A 22,768-nucleotide genomic window follows, 5' to 3' on the forward strand; every position below is an offset into this window, starting at 1 on the left:
GTTACATTAATTTGGTTAAATAAAATTCTCCTCGAGTCAGGAGGCTGAGTCAGCAACTAGCTGACATGAAGTGGTAGGGAGGAGCCAGGGGGAGAAGGACTTTAAAGTGGGGCCTGGGAAAAGCAGGAGGGCTTTTTGGGAGATGTGAGCAAGGAGAGGAGGTGAGCAAGGAGAGGAGGTGAGCGAGTTGCTATTCAGCCTCTGAGGAGCAGAATTCCACCTCAACCTTTGAATCTTGAGTTCTTTAGAGGGACAGAGATTTAGATAAGTTCCCTTGGTAACTTTAAAGACTCGGAGCCTGTGGGAACAGAATCCCCTCAGGCTGCAGCCTTTGCAGCAAACCGCTGCTAATAGCGGTGGAGTTGCAGTTGCTGATTTGGACAGCTGTGGCTTAAAAGGCAGCAACAGTCTAAAAAACATCAGGACAACAACCTCAGATGCTGTCAAAGAAGGAAACCGGCTGGTGACTAGTTCACAGTTAATATTACAGGAAGGGAATACGGACCTTTGAAAGTGGGAATTGTCACTGTCCATAATTTCACTGATTGGCCAGAGGCCTTATTAACCCTTGTAGTTCTGTCTGTGACATGTCAATTTCAGACTGGTGTCTAGGTCTAAGAATTACTCTGGACAATGTAGTACTACTGTTCCTACTTCTCTGTTTTAGTATTCTAAAACGTCATGTGTCCTCTCCTACATCTAACTCACATACCACTTGTTGGAGAACGCTGGCAAAGGTGCTGCTGTGAAATGTCTTCCATTTGTTTTTCCAGCACTTGTATCATAATGAATCTCAGTTGTGACTATTGTCTATACTTGGAGGCTCAGAACATTTTCTTAAGGATTGTCCAGGCAGAAAATAGGTTCATAGATTTTCAACATTTTTACTGATAGTTCCCAAGCTGCTACTCTCTATGCACTCTCTTTATTCTGTATTATCTCTTTATTTCATCCTTCCTTCCAGCGTGTGTGTGTGTGTGTGTGTGTGTGTGTGTGTGTGTGAGAGAGAGAGAGAGAGAGAGAGAGAGAGAGAGAGAGACAGAGAGAGAGAGACAGAGAGACAGAGAGACAGAGACAGAGACAGAGACAGACAGACAGAGACGGAGACAGAGAAGGGGGAGGGAGGGAGAGAGTAGGGAAGTAATTTTCTTTAATTATATATTTTAGAATTGTTAATTTCCCCTCATCATTCTTTGATACATAGCACTATTAATAACTGAAAATTCTGTTAATTAGCTGCCTTGGGGCATTCTAAAGTAAATGTGAGTCTTCTGCTGCCAATCATATTTCAGTAGTAGTGACACAAACTGGTGTCAGATACTGGTGAGAAGATGGGAGATACTGAAGGACAGCGGCAGACTGAAGCAGGAGAGTACATAGGGTGGTACACTTGATGAGAGACTGACTGCCATGGAAACCTGGTCCTGGCGATACAGAAACTGGCCTCAAGTGGGATGAAAAATCTGTAGATATATTTGAAAATTGAGAAATTTTTAGAGATCTGAGTTTATCAGAGGCAAAAATATCCATGTATAGGTTGGGGGCAGGAAATAGATTACTTTCTTAAAAGCTAGTTGATATTGCCATTAAAGTTTGTCTTCCTGGAAAACTGTGCAGCCATTGTCCTCTGGTCACACACACAGATAACCCTCGAGCATTAAGGAAAGAGGTGTTTTGCTTCACTTTGTATTACAACTAAATAATCCTTATACTCTCCAGGATGTTTAGGCTTCCAGCCACATTCTCAGAGGATTCTGGAATTTTCCTTTCCCCCCAATCTGCTCCATCACCCAGTGAGCATCTAGTGCCTTCCCAACTGCCTTTCTTTATAGCTTGGTGAATATTTCATCTTGGATTTCATGCTCTGCCACTTGTGATGACAGCTCATAATAAAGCCAAGATATGACCAGCAATTTGAAAAAGGTTGGAGTCTGCCCAGGATGTGCAATGTGCCTTCCATAAGGGGACAGCTGTGATGAGACTGAGGGGACTTAATACCTCTTTTTCCATGGATATAAAACTTTGTTATGGTAAACTAACCCTCTGATATCATATAAACTGCTGGCATTCTAGATTGTTTTAATGACCACTCCTTATTGCCTAATACTAAGCATTACCATCTGTTCCTTTCTTAATTATAAATGCAGCAGGAATTCGCAATTACATCAGCAACAGTGGGAATGAAACGGAGCTAGAGGCCTGGGCTTACCGAAGGCAGCCTTCCTCTGACTCCCTCCTTCCCTTGTCGGCATCCGTCTCCAGCAGAATGTCTTGTCCTCTTCTCGGTATATCACCATTGCCCATTTCTTTTCTTTTCTTTTTTTTTTTTTTTTGACGTTCCTAAATTGTTTATTGGGTATGAATTTTACAAACATTACGTGTATTAGCGGTAACGGTGGGGCTGCAGAGTATTGCGCCTTCTCCAGGCTGCACGGCGAGAGCCACCAATAGTGTGGTGGAACTTGTGGCCCTTTCCAAGGCCACGGCTCTTGCGGCCAGCAGATGTCAGCCCACACATCTCTCTGTGCTTGTGGACTGGTTTGGTGATCCATTGGGTGTCAGGGTTTCTTCTGATAGCTTTATGGAATGAGGTTATCAATGAGGATAACCTCAAAAAATTTATATGTGGAATCTTCGCCAACCCAGTAAGAATTCAGGACTCTCAGAGTCCCACAATGGCGTCCAGCTCTCTCCTCAGCAACAGACTGAAGGCTTGGGCAAACTTTAGCTGGTTAACACCATGATGGACAGGCTTGCCATAAGTTGCACCCTTAGGAACTGGGCGTTTGCGGCCACCACGGCGGACACGAATCCTGTATATGACATAACCTTGCTTGGCCTTGTATCCCAGCCTTCGCGCTTTGTCAGGCCGGGTGGGGCGGGGAGCCCTGTGCAGCGCCGAGAGCTGGCGGTACTGCCAGCAGCGGACCCTCAGGAGAAAGCCCATCACGTCCAACTGCTTCTTCCTCCATAGCTCCTGGATGTATTTGCATGCACCCATCTTGGCTCACCTGATGGCTGCCGCCAGAGGAAAGGAAGAAGCCTTTTCGCACATTTCTTTAAGTGAGAGGGGGAGCTCTTGTTTGTTTTCTGTCTTCAGAGCTAGGGACTGTGGGAAGCTCTTTCTCACAGTATTGGAAGCAAGGGATTTGATTGTTCTGCTGTTATTGGCCAGTGCTATGTGAAGAGAGAAAGGAGTTGTAATAGCCTTATGCCATGAGTCACATCCATCCCCCAGAGAAGGGGTGGGAGTAGACATCTGAGGAGCATTGGTGGTTATCCTGCCTTAGCCATGGAAAATACAGGAACATTTGTGGAGAGAGATTAAATGGGAAAGCTAATTAAATGATAGACTCAAAGAATTCTAGAGTTAAAAGAAACTCTTAGAAACTACCTCCATCAAAGCCACAGCCACTCTCCTTTCCTTCCACAGGGCTTGAAGTTGTACATGGCATTTGGAGACAGCAGCACAGGGTAGCATTTAAGCCACTGTGGTGTGCTTTGAGTCCTCGCAGAGTTTCACTGTCACAGTCCTCCCCACCTCTGGCAGTGGGGAGCACGGAGTTTCTTGTGGAGTCTGGTGTTTGGATTAAGTGAGAGAGATAAGTTGACCCAAGCCAGTTTCTCTTTTCTTTTCTTTCTTTCTTTCTATCTATTTATTCATGATAGGTGAAGAAATGCTGTCGCACAGAGGCTTAGTGCTTTGCCCCATGTCATAGCCTTAATTCATGGTGGATCTGTAATTAGAAGCCATGTTTTCCAAGACCCCATTCTAATACTGTTCTTTCCATTTCACATCGAGACACGTTGTTAACCTTTTTCCATACTTAATACCAAATTTACTTTTGCCCAAAGAATAGCCATAATAAAGACCATTTGTATACTTTTTTAAAAATCTTCAAAATTGGTGGTGGTGTGCACCTTTAATCCCAGCAGTCAGGTGACAGAGGTGGGTGGATCTCCGTGAATTCAAGGCCAGCCTGGTCTATAGAGCTAGTTCCAGGACAGTCAAGGCTACACAAAGAAACCTGTCTCAAAAAACTAACAAAAAAATCTTCAAAGTACTTTTAATATACTCATTTCCATTTAACATTATCCTTACTCTCATTCTACAGTTGAAGAAGTAGAAAGTGTGAAAGGCCAGGTATTGTGTTAATGTCTTGCTACAAGTTCAGTGAGGACTTAAACCCAGGTCTGTGAGATGCAAAGTTTGTGAACATTAGTTGATTCTGAGAGGACTGTCAGTTTTACACAAATGCATACAGGACATGAGTGAGAGATAAAAACAATGTCAATAACTATTATTTAGTAACTATAGTTGAGACTTTTTTAGTCTTTATTACATTGTGTGTGTGTGTGTGTGTGTGTGTGTGTGTGTGCGCGCACGCTCATGCACGCGTGTGCTTGCATACATGCCTCAATGCACACATGGAGGCCAGACATTACTTGCTGAAGTTGTTTTTCTTCTTTTACCATGTGGATCCTAGAAATAGAGCTCAAGTCATCAGGCTTGGTGGCAGGTGCCTTGCCTTTACCTGCTGAGCCATCTTGCTAGCTCAGGAATTGTTTTAGGATGAGGTAACTCTAAGACCAAAACATTTTTCTTGAGTTATGTCCTTCGTGTATCTGTAATTGTGTGCATGTAGTTCTCTCGGTAAGTGAAACAATGGAGCAAGAGGCTGTAGATTTTCAGTGGGAACAGTTACAAAACACAACATATCAGTTACCATCTACGAAAAGCTCTTCACATGGGAATGAGCAGCTCATAAATGAAGACACTTTCACATTTTGCTGCCAAAGTTCAGTTCCAGGCCAGTAAGGCTCAGGCTGGTTCATGTCTCAATGAGGGTCTGAGAACTCAACAGTGCTTGAAGAAAGAGAAGCTTGAGGCCCAAGCTTCTCTCTTCCTTCCAATACCCTTCTCGTTATTGGAAGTCCACTTTGCACTCAGTCAGCTCTAGGCCTCTGTTCATTTCCAGTGTAGTATAGTGGTCCCTGATGACAGCAGCACCACAGTGGCTTCCCTCAAAACTGCCTTGCCGATGTAAGGCCATTACCCCTGCTGTCAGGCTGTCCCTGAGCTATCTGGACCTATGACATAGTAAACAAGCTCCTAAATATCAGTGCTTTTCACCAATAAAACTAAATCTTTTAATCTGAGAAATCCCACTATTGACCTTAAGTAGAGAAACCGTGCAAAATTTTTAAATGTAAGCATTGACATTCAGAGGTTTCCCCATGTAGCCTGAATTAGTCTGGTTTGCCATTTCTTTCTGCTGTGTCTGTGGATGTGTTGTAGAACCCAGGCTTACAAAACAGCCCAGAAGCGGCCCTGTTCTGATGAGAGGGGCATGGGCTGGAGAGTCAGCCAGCCCTGAGAGTGCACCCTGGCTCCACAGCCTGACTACCGGACATCAGATGCATTCTCTGTGTCTGACTTGGCATCTATAAAGTGACAGTCACAGTGCTCACCACTGGTGGACACAGTAGGAATCAGAGCAGCTGCTGCCTGCAGAGTCCTCAATTACAGAGTGGCACAGCTCCTGTTCTCATGCCCCCTAAACACATAAAGGATTTCTTTATGATGTTTTCTCTCATTAGGCAGCTTTCGTTAGATGGGTGTCATGTAGGAGTCCAACACATGAAATGCATTCACTTTATTGAAAGAAGTAAGAAATATTTTTTCTCCAGTTTTCCTCCCTATTTTAGGAGTCAAGCCTCACAGCACTGTACATTTTTATTTCAGGTTACTTTCTTCCTTCTTTTTTACTGTGGGCAAGGTGGTAAAGGCATTCTTTCTTTTCTGCATCTGCATTAGGAAATACCTTGTATGTGCCAAGTATGTCTTTGTGAGCACATTGTTTGTTTTAATCTAGGCTTTTAATGTCAAAAAACCTCTCAAAGTTCCAGCATAATTATGATGGCTAAAAATACTTATTAAAATGCACATTAAAAGATAAAGATATTTCTAGCACTCAGGGGCATATAAACAGGTTATTATTTTTACATAATTGTATTAAATCAGGCATGCACTGGCCAAATGCATGCTTTTATATAGTTTCTTTAGAGCTTAATTGAAATAATGCTAACATAAATGAATGTGAATTCCTTTGCCAGTTCTTTAAAGGAAACAGTAGAGTCCGGCCTACCTCAAAGGATATTAGGAGAAACAGCTATAATGCTGCAGGCTTTGGGTCTTTAAATAGTCTCAGAGATCAGACCTCCCTCTGCTACCCAGAATGGTCCCATATGTGCTCCCCTGAAGTTGGCCCTTCATCCTGAAGTGGCCTGAGCTGAATTCCATGTGAGGAGAGCAAAGTAGAGTAGGCACTCTGCTGAGGAGAGTGTGTGACAGTGACGTGCCCTGCTGTCAGGTAAGGACATTCTCACTCTGGAGAAACCAGTTGGCTGTTTACTATTCCGCTTCCTCCTGCTTCGCCCTCCCTACTGCCCCTTTGCATAGGAGCTCCTACATACCAACATGTGGCTCCTTTTCTTAGAAATGATATTTGAAGTTTCTTAGAAAATTTTTTAAAAAAAGATGATTTTTATGGGAGGGTTGCAGTGAGTGTCAGTCCTATCTGTGAAGAGTAATTTGCATTAAATTCTTTAATTCTACTGAGCACACAGGCACATTGAGCAAGGCAATCAGGCAGCCACATGAAGCTCCAGATGTACTGCACATATGGACCATTGTCTATGCCACTGGAGGGGCTGGCAGCACTTTAAAACACGGTCGTAACAATATGACCCCTTACTTTCTGCACTGGCGTCTAAAGCTTACCAACCTAACCATATTATTGTTGTGGTATTTCCAGGATTGCAAGTATCTGTTCTCAAGTTGTGAACTCCATATGTTTCCCTAGCATGAGATGAGGCCAAGTTCAGTCTTAAATGTCAATGAAGTGTATAAAGCTTTGCCATCACCCTGACTTTGAACAAAGGAGCAAATCTTCAGTGTAGGAAGAAGAAATTAAATGGATTGGAATTGCCTTTTCTTCAGGGTCTGAGTCCCTCCCACTCCAAGCCTCTCAGCTTCATTGGAACAGACTTTCTAATTGCCTATCTGGCCAAGGTTCCAAGGTGTGATTTCCAGATGAGAAAAAATTACTTGTGTTTTGTAAATACCCTATTTCCAACCACTTAGAGGGCCTCATCAGCCGAAGTGTTCAAAGTGGAGATAAGGAGAGTAGTTCCAGTTATCTGGCTATTTATAAATTATTATCATTATTAGTCTAAAACCTGCTGATTGCAAAAATATTACAAAGGAAAAGAAAAGGGGTGCTGTGGTCATTTGATTTTCATCAATTACTGTGCTATTTACACACCCAGATGATTACCTAAACACCACTTAAAAAGAAAATTTACAATAATGCTTCCTGAATACAGACTTGGTTTACAATACAAATGGCCTTTAAGAAAAATAATTCCCATTCATTTTACTATATTCAAGGTTCTACCCATGAATGTATCACATGTGTGTTGGGGAATTGTGGTGATTTGTTGAGGTACATGGCCGGACAAATCCAGTTGTTTTTCAAGACAAAATATAAATTATATTTATATGAATACTGTAAATTCTTTCATTTTTAACTTACTTTGACTTACTTTGGAAATTTTTATTGAGTATCTCTATATGTAATAAGGAGACTATTTTTCTTTGGGTATGAGCTTTTTGTTTGTTTCTCTGCCTTGATTAGTTTTGTGAAAGAATATAGCAACCTAAGGACTCTAGCTATAAAAAGGCAGCAGCCTAAATATAAGGAAAACGTTATCTTGGTTCATTCCCTGAATGCTTCATCACAGAGAAGTTATGGAGGCTGTAGTGAAGGGAAGAGGACAGGATCCTTTGCAGAGGAAGTGATGCTCTTCAGGTTTTTCAGTAAATATTGGTGGTAGAAAAATGAACAGATATATGTCCAATCATGGTGTTTTATCTATATATTAAACAGGGTTAAGAATGATAATTGACTTGGATTTGGGGATCTGAAATACTTTTTTGTGTAATAGCAGTTTTGGAATTTTTCTTTTCCTTAAAAATCGTAGTTTTTAGTATAGGAAGACAACCCTGCCCTACTTTGTCATTTGCAGACAATTTATTTTAAAATTATAGTAAGTGATTTTTGGTCAAAATTCCACCAGACTAATTTTAAACCAAATTCGCTGACTCCAACTAGCCATAAATTGTCCCCCAGACCTAGGATGCAGAACAGGAAGTGGTGTACTAGGATGCCAGGAATAAGGCTCAGAAAGAATAATACTGAGCAGTTTGGAAGACTTTGTTTATGTAAGCTGAAGTTGTAGGTTAGAAGTTGTGTTGTGGCATGCATTTCTCCCAGTGATGGTCCATTGTACAGTCAAAAGGAAAAAAACTGCATATAGCAATGGCCTCTTTGATATTGATCACTGATGGAATAATCAGTGGGAAGTCTTCCAAATTATCAGACAAGTTGAACTGCCAAAAAGGAGCTGTGGGGCTGGATACTCAAAATTGCTCCAGCTTATCACTGAAGCATGCCTAAAATTGAATATTTATTCACAAATTTACACATATTATGAACCTCATCCCACTGCAAAAATAAAATCTAGATAAGTGGAAGAAGTGTACCAATTACTGATGTGGACTGTATAGACTCTCTTTCTTGATGAACTGCAAGAAATTGGACTTTTCCTCTCATGTTAATGTGTTTTGTAGGAGGCCTCTGAGTTGTCTGAGTCTGTCTTCTTATCACTGTGCTTCCATTATTGGAATCAGAACTTGGTGGGTACTCTTGGGAGTAACACCTCCCCGCCTTGTGTTTTCTCCACCATCCTCTGTTTGGGGGCCATCTTAATTAGTTAGGGTTACTATTGCTGTGATGAAACACCATGACCAAAGCAACTTGGGGAGACAGAGTTTGTTTGGCTTATACTTCCACATCACTGTTCATCATGGAAGGAAGTCAGAGGAGGATCTCAAGCAGAGCAGGAACCCAGAGTCAGGAGCTGATACAAAGGCCATGGGGGAAAGCTGCTTACTACCTATGACTTGCTCAGCCTGCTTTCTTATAGGGCCCAGGACCACCAGACCAGGGATGGCACCACCCACAATAGGCTGGCCCTTCCCCATCAATTCCTAACTAAGAAAATGCCAGGCAGAGCTATGGAGGCATTTCTCAGTTGAGGCTTCCTCCTTTCAGATAACTCTAGTCAAGTTGATACATGACTAGCCAGCACAGGGGTGTTTAGTGCTAAACACTCTGCTTGTCTCAATCTTCTCTTTGTATTTAAGTTCATTGAAGGAACCTGGATAGCTGATGTTTCAGCCTGCACAGCACCTAAGTCTTCTGGGAATAGAATCTTGATTACTCTTAGAACTCAGCCTCTCACTTTGCACTCAGGCTCAGTGGCATTCCAGTAAAGATATACAGCTCTCCATTGCCTAGAAGTGGTCAGATGAATCAAGATAGGCCATCCAAATTCTCTGCCTCTGTTCTAAGAACTTGAGCTTTGAACAGAACCCTCAACATTGAAAATACATAGAACTGATTCTTCTAAGGGGAATTCTTTTAAGAGAAGCCAAAATAGCTCCCTCGTCAGCCTTCAACCACCTACCTCTGCTATCCTTTCCCAGTATCTGGTGAGTAGTTTAACCTTGGTTTCAGTAAACTGCCCCACAACTTTCCTATGAATCCTCTTTTAGTTTAGTTGGCAAAAACAAGCAGTTTGATGACAAGGTGCCCTACGAGAGCCTCCATTTTCTATTCCCTACTTATGTGTCATAATGTCTACAGCACTTTGAAAGCACAACAAAGGTTGTTATATAAGATTCTGTAGTTTAAGGAAACTGTGTGTTCTAGACATGACAGGACCACTTCACTCCTGAACTCACACTAGCTATGGATACCTACACAAGACCTGTATAAGATCAAGCCAGTCAACATTGTAACACAGATTGGGAAAGTGTTCATCCCCTAACTGAGGAGCTATAGACAATTGGAGGCTTCCAAAAGTAAGAGAATGATTTTTTCTTTAAAGGTGTGGTACGTGATAGGTTGAACAAACTCCAGTCAGTGGCCCCACACCCAAAAGTACATGGGCAGCATAAATTGGACCAAATAATAAGTTATTAAACAAAAAAGAAGGAATGGAGATGAGGTGGATAGGGAGGTGGGGGCAGATCTTAGAGGAGTTAGAGGGAGAAACTACAGACAAATGCAATCAAAACACAATGCATGAAATTCTCAAAAATTTAACAAAAAGTAAAAAAAACAATTCCAAAGTTCTAGTATCAAAGAAATCATAAATAAAACATAATATTCTCCATTTCACCACTATATTTCTTGTGAGCGTTTAAAGAACTTGTGAGTTTAAAATGTGGGAAGTAGAGATATGATAATTATATCTAAATTTAGATATTTTAAATTTGCAAAATTACTTTGAAAACAATACTGAGTTCCAAAATTTCACATACTCTGTGCCCTCTGTTACTCATATCTTACATCAGTATGTCACATGTCATAGACAATTAACCAATAGTGAAGCATTATTTTGACCTAAAGTTCCACACTTTATTCAAGTCCCTCAATTTTCCCCTAATTTTTTCTATTCCCGGATCTTCTTTGGGATTTCACACTCTATTTGGAAGTCATTTCTTTTGAGTGACATAGTCTCAGACTTCCATTGTTTTCAATGGCCTTTCTAATTTTGAAGAGATATCTTGTAGGATGTTAACTTGGATTTTCTCTGCCATTTTCCTAACACCTGGTAGACTAGACAATGTATTCTTGGGGGAAGACCACAGAAGTAAATTGCTCTTGTTGGACCACACAAGTTCACTTTTTCCACTAATGCTAACCTTGGAGGTTCATTTTGTTAATATTAACCTTGAAGGTGGTTTTCTTTGATGGCTCTTCTGTAAATTTCCTCCTTTTTCTCCTGTTTGCATACTATAGTTTCTATAATTGATATATGTATTCCAAATGAGTGTGTGGGGGTTGTTATTCACCATCTCCTTTGGTCCTAGTATCTTTATAAATTATTAGTAATTTCTAGCAAGAAGATTTGTCTAGTTTACCTTCTTTTTCTACTTATTTATTTAGTCCACGAATGTTTATTCATACCTGGGGTGATTATTTGGTACTAGTTCACTTATAATTTTTCTTTTGTTGTCTCAGCTTCGAGAGCTCTTCAATATTCTCCTATATCCCTTTAACATAATCTCATTATTATTATTGTTGTTGTTATTGTTGTCATTTTTCACTTTCTTACTTTTTCATCCTAGTTTTTCTTGGATTTAACTTATCTCCTTCCCAAGCCCAGACTTTTTTTGAAGAATGGCTTGGTATGCTTGTTGCTACTTGAATGCCATTGCCTCCAGGTTCTTCCAACTGAAAAGTGAATTGTGCATACAAACCCAGATACACATCTACTAATATTTCTATACATAAGCACCTGAATCTGTTTGAAGCTACACTGAGTTCACATTCATTTCTCCAACTCTAATCCTTTACCATATTTAAGCCTTATCCTCTGGCTTTTTAGTACACACACACACACACACACACACACACACACACACACACACACACAGAAACCCAGTTTCTACTATCTACTATCCATTTCCTTCATTGTTCATTTCTAATATACATGTGCTGATATTTCAGAACCATTAACTCTATCCTTTTAAGGAACAACTTTATCAACTACAATAAAGTTACTTCAGTACAGGCTTTGTTCATTTTTGCCTGGTAGAGTCCACTCACTTGCTAACTGACTGAGAGTAGCACACTGTGTCTTCTACAGTAAGATTGTTCACATGATTATCTTCTCAAATTTGTGTTTGATATTTATCAAGGCAGAGTGCATAGCTAAAGATGGAAAACAGTATTGATAGACCTGCAATCAAGGCTAGCCTCATCCCCTCCCTCTACTCCTGCCCCACCTCAATCTTTTCCCAGGAACAATGCTTTAAATCTTATCTGTGTCCAACCATTCATCTAAATTGAAATCTAAGTAGCATTCAGCCTGCGCCCCTCTGTCAAGGCATATTCCCTGCTCTACTGTAATAGTTCTATGCATTTTCCCCATTGGCCTATGAGCTCATTTAGGGCAAGAACTACTATCTAGTGAAGATAAGTACACCATAAACTCTGCTCTACCCAGACCCTGTGAGGTATACTCACTAGTGAGTCTGAGGAGTCCACACACAGCACTAGGTTGATTGCATTAACTTTAAGCAGGTGCTGAAACCACTAAGATCATCACACTTGCCCAGGCACCATCTCCAAAACAATAGTGCAGGCTGAATGGGAATCTTGTGTTTCTGAGGCTAAGCACCATTTTATGCAGCACAACTGTGCTGTTGCTAAGACAGTATTCCTAGATCACCCAGGAAGAACTGAGAAAACCAAGGACTTGTAATTTGGGAGGTTCCTCCAAAAAATTTGAGTTTTACTAAGTAGAGATATCTTTATACTTAAATTTCATTTCTTTACTGACTGGCTGGAATTTTGGTGTGTCCAAGTCTTTAGAAATGTTCACTTTTAACAATGGAAAGCATTTCTAGAAGTAGGACTGACTTATAATGTTGACGGCTTCACAACTCAGCTAACTCTGAGCCTCAGATTCTTTGCTGTTAAAATAAGGCATGCATGGGGCTGAAGAGATGACTCAGAGGACCCACGTTCAATTCCTAGCACCCACATGGCAGCTCACAACTGTCTGTAACTCAAGTTCTAGGGGACACAACACCCATGGCAAAACACCAATGAAAAAATTTTAAAAATTAAACAAAAAAATAAGGCATGCATTATTGACATGTCTGAGGCTTAAACAGGTAATGTCTATAACATACTTAGCAGACACTTGGCAAGTGGTGAGCTCTTCTTGCTGCCTATGTTTGTTATTATCTATCATGACAACTATTATAATGTCCAAGATGTTGTTTGATTGTTACCAGAAATAATTTGGAAAAAGTTTAGCGAAAAATGTTGGAGAGTAGAGGTTGGGAGTTGAACATAGCAATCTCAGGAAGCAGTGGCCCTTGCTTCATTGAGCCCTATTAAATTGAAAGACTGTTCTATCAGCCAAAGCAAAGAGTAGCTGTGTGAATCATTTCTTATGATCTAAAGTCCATTAGCTACTCCATTTAGTGGTTAATGTTGTGAGGACATTGGTGTAAATAAATGTGTTATTTGGTAATGGACTTGTTTTCTTAACAATTATAATATATCGTTCTCTACAAATGCTATAATTTAATTCTGGCACTCTGCTAATTAGTTGGCATATCAGCCCTCAGCGTTGTCTCAGTATCCCAGCCCTTCACCAACTCATTTTTGTACCGAAGCACACATTTAGATGCAATTCTGACCTGAAATCTATTCTCCCCAATTCCAAACATAGACTAACTTGCTCAGAATATGATTATATTTAGAGATATAGGGCCTACAAGGAGATGAGTAAGTAAAATGGGATCATGGGACCATTAGGCCAGTAGTGTAAGGACTAATCTAATAAGTTTTATGTCTTTATAAGAAGTGGAAGCTGGGCAGTGGTGGTGCACACCTTTAATCCCAGAATTTAGGAGCCAAAAGCAGATCTGTATGAGTTGGAGGCCAGCCTGGTCTACAGAGCAAGTTCCAGTACAACCAGGGCTATTAGACAGAGAAATCCTGTCTCAAAAAAACAGAAGAGGAGGAGGAGGAGGAGGAGGAGGAGGAGGAGGAGGAGGAGGAGGAGGAGGAGATGGAACAAGGAGATGCCAGGTGTGTGCCAGCACATAACCACACAATGAAGCAAAGATGACAGCCAAAGTGAAAAGGAAGTCAAACCTGCAGTACCTTGACCATCAGCTGCCAAACTAGGGCTGTGAGAAATACATCTCTGTTGTTCACATCTCCCATCTGTGATATTTAGTCATAGAAGCCTTAGAAAACTCATATAGTTGGTATCAAGGAGCAAATTTTAGACTAGCATTTCTTGTTTTACTTTATCCCTTATAAGTTAGCTTATAAATTACTTATGTAGATCAGTTGAACCACATCATCATCATCATCACCATTATCATCATCATCATCATCATCACCATCAACTCCATTTTACAGAAGAAGCTAGTGGAGCTCAGAGAGTCTGTATAAGCACACAATGATTTAAGGGACAGGTATAGTGTAAACCAAATTTATTTGATTTAAATTCCTCTCTGTTACCTGTATGTTTCACTTCACTCTCCCCTTACTGGGAATGAAGCATCTATACTTGTATGTGCAGGTTGCCATTTCAAAATGTGGACAGTCGTCTCATTCTGGGCTGATAAAAAACACAGACTTGCCAGGTCTTAAAAGAGCATTTTTATCATTCAGCTTTCAGAATCTACTGCCTTATACTTGTTTGTCATCATTCCACTAAAAGTAAAGAACAAAATATTGTTGTGTTTATTATTTTATTCTAGTGCTTTTGCCATTTTGCATGGCTAGATCAACTTTTAGGTATTCATCCATAAAACACACACACACACACACACACACACACACACACACACACACACACACACACACACACGACGAGAGAGAGAGAGAGAGAGAGAGAGAGAGAGAGAGAGAGAGAGAACTTATGATAAGCCCTGAGTCTGGATAGCATGGAGAGAGAATGCTGACCCGAGCACTGTTCTGAGCCAGTGAGATCGGTTCACAAGCTTGCACTTTAGCTTCTCAGCTCTATGAAAACGTGCTTTTCCCCATCCCCACACCGTTCTTCATCATTCTTAGAAGACTTTTGCAGAAATTTGAAAACACATGTCTCAAGTGATATAGGAAGAAATCTGATATGAATAGTTTCATGTAATCTTAACTTCATTGTTACAGTCATTCACAATTTAATTTTTAACCTGTACTCAGAGACGTCTTGGAGGAAACAAGAATAGATAGGAAGGAGATATTTGAATAATACATTTGGTGTGGAATTTCTTTCTTATTATTTTAGGTTATCAATGTGTCTTCTTTTTCCACTTATTTCCCCCTCAAAACTATCACAGAGTAGTTCTTCATTTAACAAAATGTTCCTATTTAAAAACTACAGGTTTTCTGTAGCTCTTTAAAAAAATGACTTCAAGGGATGTAGACCACCTCATCTTTCTCCCTAAGAATATAATAAACTTTCAATGGTCTTTTTAAAATTAAATTTAAAAAATTAATTTCAGAGGCCTCTGTAGCTTTTGTGTGATGACAGAGTATCTAACTTTTAAGTTTCTTCCACTTAACAGAAAAGATGCTTCCAAAGTGTGATCTTCCCTGGAACTGGGTCACAGCCTGTATTTATAAACAGTAACAGCAATAATGCCCTCTTCCTGACCATGCTCAGCCGCTAATACTTTCCCAACTGTTTTTACAAATCGATAAATTGCGGTATGGAGGGCCAGGGCAGGACCGGCCTTTGGCTGGCTGCAAATGTGTTTTGCAAGCTGGGCCTGTAGAGCTGTTTGTCCAGCAGCATGTGATTGGGACAGTGGGGGTTCATCGGACAGCAGGGATTAAACCCCTAATTTGTTTCTCTGTTTTCTTTTGGACTGGGATAGACTACTGGGAATTCCATGTTCTGGCCTGAGCTGCCAAATGGGATTGGAAACTATTTGACTAACTGCTTCCTGCAACATGAAACAGGGGCAATTTATTGTTTACCCTCTCTGTTTAGTAGGACTTGAAAAAAAAGTTAGAAGCAAGAGTATAATTTATAAATCAGTGTTTCCTTCATCCTGGACTCCCTTGAAATCCTTCTTTTGTAGAATGCAACAATGCCACTTAAATGTAGTGATTTTTAACTAAATTCCATCTAGTCACCTCCATTCTAATTAGAGACAACACTCAAGTGACTATATGATGCGTCGTCATATATTTGAAGAGCCAGTATCTCTAGGATAAATGTATACATGCTTGGTTTTCCTAAGGCCACTGAAATGTGCAGAGGACTCAGTATTCCCAAGGCAGTGTCAGAGGAGTCCTGTGGGGTGGCAGAACCCAAGATTCGTTGACTTTCAAAATTGAGATGGTGGCAGGACTGTACAGTTGAGACAACTATGAAACACGGACCCTTACCCTATATCAGAATCCTTTGTTTCATTGGGAATGAATTTCCTGTAGCTGGAAAGGAGTTAAGAGTCGAGGTAGAAACTGTGGGCAGTTTGACAACGTCTCTGTGAGCCTGTGAAGTCTGCTGCACAGTGAAGTCATCTGAGCAGTGACGAGCTGAAGGGATACATTTAGTCAAGGACACAGCAAGCTTCTTAGTGGCACAGAGAAACCTTCTACCACTGTGACTTTGATATTCTCTTTCTTTAGCTTTAAACTACCCTTGCTTAAGTTTTAAAATATCAGCTCTGTGAATCAGAATTGTACCTCAAGGTTAAAAGTAATACATTAGCCAAAATTGTTAAAATTATGATGCAAAGAAGTTTAAGGAAGCAATATAAAGTATGAAATTGAATCATACCTTAGCTAGAAAGTTAAACATGTGCTCTGAGAACTCAAAGAGCTTCCTTTTAAATGTATTTAACCCCCACAAGTCCACAAAATGCCTTCTTTCCACTCCTATATCATCATGTCTTTCCACAAGAATCCTTCACCTACATCCTAAAACCTGGCCAGTGGAAACCTCCTACTCTGACAGTTTTTTTTCTTTGTTTGCTGTCAAATGTTACTGTCTGCCATAGCTCCTGTAGTAATATTAGATTTCTAGTAGCACACTCTTATCCATCCATCCGTCCATCCATCCATCCATCCACCCATCCCTCCGTCTGTCTGTCCATCCATCCCTCCGTCCGTCCGTCCATCCATCCGTCATTACTGAGCGTTCACCATGTTTGTGCATGGCATGTTCTCAAAGTTTTATTTCTCTGGTCAACTTAGGATTGATTATTTGTTCTGTCTTTGTTTGGCTCTCCAAAAACACACCTTATACTAAGAATTGAATGCAACTATTTATTTGATAGATGATTCCAGAAAACAAAAGGAAGTAAAAATGAAAGAGAAAGGAGGGGAAAGTGATAAAGCATTCATTGGCTGTTATAGTTCTTAGGGGAGAACCAAATATTAATGTTTTGTTAAGTGGACACAGCAATAAACTGGTTCCTAAGTTCTTATCTTCATATTCATAGATCAGTACAGCTCTCAGCCCTCATCAGAGAAGCTTCTTTATTCAGTAGTTGATGATTAATTCAGAGACTCACAGCTGGTCAGTCAAGAGAATAAGGAATTGTAGAGCACTCAGTTCTAAATGGGACGTTAATATCATACTCTCTTTCCCCAAGGCTCAGGGATCATTATGGAAGAGGAGAGGAAAGATTGTAAGAGCCTATGTTTAGTAAGCAGACACTTATGCTTGGCAAGTTGGAGAGGAAATACTTATTCAGCTCATTTTCAAAGAGAAGGGAGAGGTTAAACTCAACCAGATATAATAACATGTTGTTGAGGACTTAGGTGGGTGAACTTAATATACCAGGTGCTATGAAATAGATTGAAAAAAAATAAAAAGAAATACTTCCCTAGATAATGCTTTCCAGTGCCAGCATTTAAATACCACCTCTTTGGGGCCCATTAAAAAGATTCTTATTAACCCTTTCGAACTGAATTTGCAATGTTTTTTTTATTTTGTTTTGTTTTAATCTTCATTGTGTGAGCACATGAGTGCTCAGGCCACAGATACATACTACTACACCCACATTTTTTTTTTACTGTTATGCTTGTTTGTTTATCTGTTTATTTTTGAGATTGTGTAATTACAACATTTCTCCCTTCCCTTTCCTCCCTCCAAACTTTCCACCCAGCCAGCTTTTATGTGGGCTCTGGGCATTCAAACAGGTACTCATGCTTGCATAACAAGTGATTTAGCCACCAAGGCACCCTTTGATATATTCATTTCTACTGGACACACACCAGATTAGGGAGCTGGGAATAAGTAATTGTGATTAATTAATATATTAGAAATATTTATTGAATAAATGAAAAATAATCTATTTGGGATTAAAATAATCCCAAGAAATGTATCAAAATGAGTTAAAAAAATCAGTAAATTAGCCTTTTGGAATTCATTTATAGATGTTCTATATTTGTTTACCAACACATAGTGTGTTATATCAAGAATGTTTCTCCTTTCTCTCATTGCATTTGAATATTGTTAAACCTGTATATCCTGATATGTGGCTTCCCCAGTGTCTGTCACTTCAATGCTTCATATTCTTGAGTGAAGCTGATGAAGCTGTTAAACTACATTTTCTCTCACAAGGTGTGTACCATACCAAATCACTTGAATGAGAGCCTTGGGGTTAGGATTCAGGCTTATGCCTTCTTAAAATCTCAGATGGTTACACTGTGTAGCCAGCATTGAGAAATACTACCCACCTGGGATCCTTTAATCAAAGACCCAGATAACAGTGGCCAAGACTCTCAAAGACAGTTATAACTGACCTTGCCCTCTAGCTCCAGGTGCTCTGGAGATCAGCTGGTCACCACCTTTCAGTTCTCAGAATCACTGACAGCCTTCGGATCATTCAGCTTGAAGAGTTACATGGACTCCATTCTGTGTGCAGCCTCCTCCTCACTCTTGGGCAGCCTCAACTAGTTCTGATATTCGTGTCTCTTCTTTGTACCTTCCATCTAACTTTCCTTTCTGTCAGTCTTGGTTGTGGATGGGGAAATCTTGCCAGCAAGTTAAATTTCTGAACAAATCATTCCTTCTATAGATGTTTATGGTATGCCTACTATTTACAGACTCCTCATTAGAAACCAAAGTGGAGATTTCTAGAAGAATTTGACATCTAGTCCTGTTTCTGCTTGCTGCTTTCAGTCATATATATATATATATATATATATATATATATATATATATATATATATATATAAATGAGAAATTTTTCTGTAAAGGGATGAATGGGATTAAGCATGAGAAACCTGGCCAGCAGACTAACAACAAACATTCAGAGCAGTTTTCTGAGTAAGCTTATGCAATGTTCCCTTGATGAGTTAAATAGGACACACTTCCATGTGACTCCGTTTATGTACTGCTTTCAGGACAGAGGGCAATGTCCTGCACTACTTCTCAGAGTGCCTTCTGCATCATTCTACATCTCTCAATGATGCCCTGGGAAAGCGGAGTGAATGACTGAGATAATTGCTTGACTTCCTGATGATGTTTGTGGGGAAGATAAGCATGATTCCTCTCTTTTGGTTCCTCACAAATGTGAAGCAACTAGATGAGGTCCCAGACAGGATCTTGATCCAATAGTGCTTGACTCTGTCAGTTCCCTGAAACTGAAGGTTTTGTTGGGACTCAAGGCACAGTAAGGGTGGGCCTGGGTCACCCTGGATTTCTGAAGTTTCTAATACCAGGAAAGGCCTGGTTCCTGGAGCTCTAACTACATCATTTGTCCTCAAGGTGAGTGTGGCCCTGGTCCACTTACCCTTCCCTGGAAATATATCTGAGAAGCATTTTATACTCCAGGAACCAAGTTGGCTAAGATGTTTCCACCACCTTCTGTTGCCTGCTTAGATTTGAAATGCCTTCCTTTTAAATACACTCAGCACTAAAGTGATATGAATTTTGTTTAATCTCAGAGTGCTCTAGTTTATCACTCCAGCTTGTCTGGCTTTATCCTGTGCATGCCTTATGCTATCATGTAACTGTGCCTTCTTCCAACCAGATCACTGTTAAAGGAGACAGTCCATATTGATATGATTCAGGCTCAGACCAGCAGGTCCCACACACAACTCAAGTTCATCACAGTGCTTTACAGCCCACCACTGAGTCAGTTCATTTCATGGATTGATGTGCCCATCTTTTCCTTTCAGAAAGCATCTTCTAATATCGTAAGACAGAGAATGAGGGAAAAGTACTCTTTCAGTTTCAAACCCCAGGGCACTTATACACTAATAATGTTCCTCCTTTGTCATGCTTTTCAAAAGAAGGCAAAGCAATTTAATTAAATGGAGTTAACATTGGCATAATAGTATAAATCAAATGTCAGAAAATTCAATATCAAGGAGTTAACATTCCTTTCTTATGAACTGACTGGTATCTACCTACCTAGAATTAAGAATAAGCTATGACTATGACACTGGTATAAATGAGGGTATTGGGGGAGGGGTGGGATAACCTTGCTCTCATCAGCAAATAAGCCAACTTATAAATTGGGTGAAGCATATCTATCAGTTCTCTTTGCCTTTCAATCAAGTCTCCTGCTCACAGTATACTGAGTAGGAAATCCCAGCCAAGCAGTTTATCTTTAAGCTCTCCAGTTGCTGAAAGCAAACAACCCAGAGTGTTTAGGCTGCACCCACCCAGCTGTGTTCGGCCAAGCTGCTGGACTCTCTACATCACTGACTCCCGAGAAGAGAAAAGAGGTCCCACATCATCGCTTTGTTCCCAACTGAATACATGCAGGACGGGTTTTGGGAGGAAAAGAAATTGTTCTCTGAGTCTGAGGGTGGCACATCAGATTTTTTGGATTTGGGTTTGTTTTTAATTTCAGGAATCCAGGGCCTGAAGGCTTTCTGCTGAGTCTGAAAACAAACAGACCCTAAATTCCTCAACCCAGTTTGCCTTTAAGGAACTGCAAATTATCTTAGACCTGTATTTGTATTGTAACTTCTTCCTAGTGAGAGGCTCTTCTCCCCTTCCAACCTCATTTTGCACTTGACTTTCCAAGAAACTATTGATAATCCTTGGTATTGAGGGCTTTCTCAGCCTCCAGAATGATGGAAGATCCCTCTGGCTTAAATGAGTGATAGTTTAAAAGCCTAGGTGCTTACCCCTCTACCACGCCCCCCACCCTGCTTCTTAAGATAAGACAGGGACAAGACCAGACCTTTCCAAGACCAGGAAATAAAAAATGTTAACATTTTGTTTTCTCAAGCCTACTTAAGATTTGGTGAGCAGATGTGACCACTGTATTTTGTAGGAGGAAGATGAAAAATGAGATACCTTACAGTGCTTAAATGTGGTTTTAGTAGTGCTGTGCCGTGAAAGAGTTAATGTGCATGACTCCTGTGTCCTGAGTTGTAAGATTAAATAAAGATGTTCATCTTTCTATCTCTTCTTTGTTTTTGTCAATGCCAGTCTCTCAGCTTCAGTGCCAGGCTGGAAACCAGTCTTGTCTTTTGATACCTCTTTGTTTTAATTCCAGTAATAGAGTTCTCTATTTCCACAATATTCTTCAGCATAGTTCAGTGACTCCACAATTTGGAATCTGTCTCTGAATCATGCTTACATGCCCCCTATGTTTGTCCTTATACTGTAGAAGTAGTCTTTTGTTTCAGTAGCGTGTAGACAGGCACTTGAGTGAATTATGCTCTGAGATGCAGCTGCCCAAGTCTGCTTCCAACTGAAAAAAAAAATCCACTGAAAACAAGAAGGATAATTCAGTAGCTGTGTATGGTGGAGTACTTCTTCAGGAAAAGGCTTCTTTGCTGTAATCCCTTGGCTTGGAAACAATCTTTTATTTGTACTGAAAAATCAGTGGGGAGCTCTGGTCTGGTCAGAGCTTGAGGTAAGATACAGCAATATCCCTAAGCTGAAGCAGTCAGAAACCAAGAAGGGAGAATCTTAGCCTTTCTGAATTTTGCTATCAGGAGATCAAATAGGACATAGACGTTTTCTGAGATATATTCAGAAATTATTGGTGTTTCTATAGCAAGAGAAATGAAAATAAAAATACAATCATTGTCACCTCCTAAGATCCGAGCTTCATATGAATCCCAGATCAAGAGAATCAACACGCAAAAGTCACAGGACTGAAAGGGACACATGTTCCTCTAAATGTCCAGAGAGTGGCTACTGATTAGAACTCCTTAGGGTATCTTCATGTGAGGAGGAGTCAAGAAAACTGCTGCCTCCCTTTATTTTGAATGCTTTGATCATGTGTTTGGTTTTTTAAAGACTAGAAACCCCGTCCTATTCATTTGTTCAGGGCTACTTGCAATACAGAATTCATCTCATTTGCAGCTCTCTATGTAATCTAACTAACTCACAGAATTACTGTCTCAGGAGCTTGGTTCTTTAGCTAGCTGTTCCAAACTACACATGGAACCCTCGGAAACAAGATTACCAAAGGTTTTATCTCTAGTAGTAAGGATTGCATTCTTTTGAGAGTCATAGTGGGTTTGGTTTTGATTTTTTAAATATTTTTTTATACAATATATTCTGATCACCCATTTTCTTCCCCCAACTCCACTCTGATCCTCTCAACCTCCCTACATACCTAACTCTACACCCTTTTGTTCTCTCTTTAAAAAACAAACAAAATAAGAATCTCTCTCTCTCTCTCTCTCTCTCTCTCTCTCTCTCTCTCTCTCTCTCTCTCTCAGACACACACACACACACACACACACACACACACACACACACACACACACACACACACACCAAAAAATCAGAAACCAAAATATACAAGCAAAAGACAAGGAAAACAAAAAATGCCAAGCAAAGCAATATGAGACCAAAAAAATAATTTCTACAAAAATACCATTGAGTTTATTTTGTGTTGAGTATCTACTGTTCATAGGGCCTATCCTGAAGTGTGGTTAATATATCCAATGAGACTCCATTGGAGAAGACTAATTTTTCCCTTTCAAGTGGGTACCAATTGCAGATAGCTTTTTTGGTTAGGATTTGGAGCCCATGTGTGCATTCCCTTCTCAGCACTGGGACTTGCCTGGCTTAAACCTGTGCAGGCCCTGTGCATGCTGTCACAGTCTTTGTAAATTCATGTGTGCCAGCCCCGTTCTGTCTGGAGAACACTATTTTC

The 22,768-nt window shown here is 40.3% G+C and overlaps 1 protein-coding gene and 1 pseudogene across 4 annotated transcripts in view; one reads left to right on the forward strand and one right to left on the reverse strand.

Annotated features, from left to right (window-relative positions):
* Cpq (carboxypeptidase Q) overlaps window positions 1–22,768 on the forward strand; it is a 429,801-nt gene that overhangs the window by 196,912 nt on the left and 210,121 nt on the right. The window lies entirely within an intron of this gene.
* Window positions 2,368–3,001, reverse strand: LOC128116394 (60S ribosomal protein L15-like; annotated as a pseudogene).

This window comes from Peromyscus californicus, unplaced genomic scaffold (genome assembly GCF_007827085.1).
Source record: "Peromyscus californicus insignis strain IS unplaced genomic scaffold, ASM782708v3 Scaffold_20__1_contigs__length_68692818, whole genome shotgun sequence".
Taxonomy (NCBI): Eukaryota; Metazoa; Chordata; class Mammalia; order Rodentia; family Cricetidae; genus Peromyscus; species Peromyscus californicus.